This window comes from Callospermophilus lateralis, chromosome 6 (assembly GCF_048772815.1).
Source record: "Callospermophilus lateralis isolate mCalLat2 chromosome 6, mCalLat2.hap1, whole genome shotgun sequence".
NCBI lineage: Eukaryota > Metazoa > Chordata > Mammalia > Rodentia > Sciuridae > Callospermophilus > Callospermophilus lateralis.
Genome location: NC_135310.1, coordinates 42,853,010 through 42,855,275, shown reverse-complemented (window position 1 = coordinate 42,855,275; position 2,266 = coordinate 42,853,010). Strand labels below are relative to the sequence as shown.

Genomic DNA, 2,266 nt, shown 5'->3' with positions numbered 1-2,266 from the left:
GAGCCACATTTCTTGTTAAAAGTTCACCACTAAAGATTTACAACTCTGGGGGTTTAATCTAACACTACCTGAAAAATGAACCAAGTTCTAAATATTTCCATACATCTTAAAAGCCAAAACTGAAATTCTCATAAGATTTTTAAAAAATATATCTATTGGAGAAAAGGCAACTGCACTTATTACATCCACACTATTAAAGGATAAGTGTCAGTAACAAAGGGACCTACTCAGATTTCTGAAGACCAAGATTCACCACTGTGAAGTCTAAAAAAAAGAGCAAAGGTGATGAGATCCTAAATACCACTATCATAAAAATAATCAATTTCTATCTTTCTGTCTTCCTTCTGCTGCATGAGGAACCAAAGAAGTAAACAGAACTGTTTCATATGGGCCAACCATGAAATCTTTAAGAATAGATAGGTATATTCCCTGTTATTTTTTCAGGGCATTATTTTATACATGTTTAAAAACAACTTCAAAAATAAAGAGTTATTTAGCCTTGTGAATATTTTGAAGTAAAGTTTCTTGAATTTCTGTGATGAACTCTTCAAGCAATCCAACTTTTCAACCAGAGTCATCACTCAAAAGTTCCTTTGACATGTGATCTATCCTACAGTTACAAAGCGGCTTCCTCCTTTGTTGAATGTCAAAGTGGCTCTTTGTTCCTTTAGGATTCCAAACCGTTCATTCAAAGTCATCCCTGTCTGTTTTCCAACACTATTTATGTCAAATTGTAGAGGGACACCTTTAGGAATTTTCTTAACATCAGATTGCTCCCGTTTTGTTAAGAAAGAAGGTACAGCAGTCCGAGTTAATCGTGGTTTCTGAGTTACTGGGCATTGCACTGCTCCAGGATTGTCAATGGATACAGTTAAAATTCCTCCATTTGTAGTGGAAGTACGCCATTGATGAGTTCTCTTTGCTACTACATGGTCTAGCAGTTGTTCTGTGTTCAACTGGGCCTGAACCTTTAGGCCTCTTCTAAAAAGAAAAGTTGCCTGACGGGTGTCTTTCTGATGGCTTAATTTATTTCCACTCCTGGTAAAATTAGCTGGGATGTTATTTTTTCTGTTTAACTGGTTAGGTCTCTTGAGAACTGCAACAGGTTTCCTTTGTACTTCATTTTGTCTCAGAAGATTTGCCTTCCTTTTTAACACTGGAAAATATCGTTCTATATTCTTGTCACTTAGAGGTGGACGATTCATAGGACTAATCCCTTTTCGAATTCCAGTTGCTTTCCTAGCTGCAAGACCGGTGATAACTCCATAAGGACGTCTCTTTCCAGGTGTTACTCTTCCTCTACGGCTCAAAGTAGCTTTACCAAAACCAGAGTTTTGCTGGATCCCCCACCGTTCTGCTTCTTTCCTTCCTTTCGGTTCAACTTGATAATATCATCCAAAGACATATCGATTTTGTCGAGGTTTTCATTGCTGCGGGCTTTCGGCGGCGGCGACGGGGTCGCGGTGGCTCCCACCAACCGGGTACCAAACCATTCATCCCCCCCTGGCATTTTGCCAGGCACCATCCAGACTTGTTTACAGACTCTAACATTTCTCTGGCAAAATGCCAGGCGCCATCCTGACTTGTTTACAGACTCTAACACTTCACTGGAAAAAGGAGATAGTAACAGTCTTACTTTATTATCATAAATTTATTATCATGAATCCCCATCAGTTTTAACTTATTAAAGCCAATTGTCAAGATGGTAGTTAAAATCCAAGTCAAGAACCCATTATTCTGTTTTGCTTCTTTAAAAAAAAATAATTAAACTATATCTTTGCTTTTACCAGTTTCCTTCATTTCATCAGTGGAATTTGTCTTGTATATTAGACTTTATTCAATAATTAGTTAAGTTAGAATGACACTGAACCAAATTTGGGGTATCATTTGTAAAAGGAATTAATAATTAGTTCCATAATGTTTTGCAAATCACTTCTTTTTAAATTCAATGGGATGTATTTTAACTAAACAGCCTCTAACATTCCTTCTTGATCAAAATTTCTACTATTATGATTGGGGTTTTGAATAACTTTATTAAACTTTTAGTCAGAACAAAGAAAACTGCTCTTATTTTAAGTTAAAAACTTGAATAAATTCTGGAAAATTATAATCATTACAAGAATCATATTTAATACTAAATAGTCATATACAGTGTCTGATAATTCAGAATCAAGAGATCTGGGACCAATTTTCAGGAAAGAAGTATCCTTGTTTTCTTGAATGTTTTTCTACAACTTTCTCACCCACTTGAAACTTTTCCTATAAA

The 2,266-nt window shown here is 35.8% G+C and overlaps 1 pseudogene; it reads right to left on the bottom strand.

Annotated features, from left to right (window-relative positions):
• Window positions 1-213: 213 nt before the first annotated feature.
• Window positions 214-1,525, bottom strand: LOC143402347 (UAP56-interacting factor pseudogene; annotated as a pseudogene).
• Window positions 1,526-2,266: the final 741 nt, after the last annotated feature.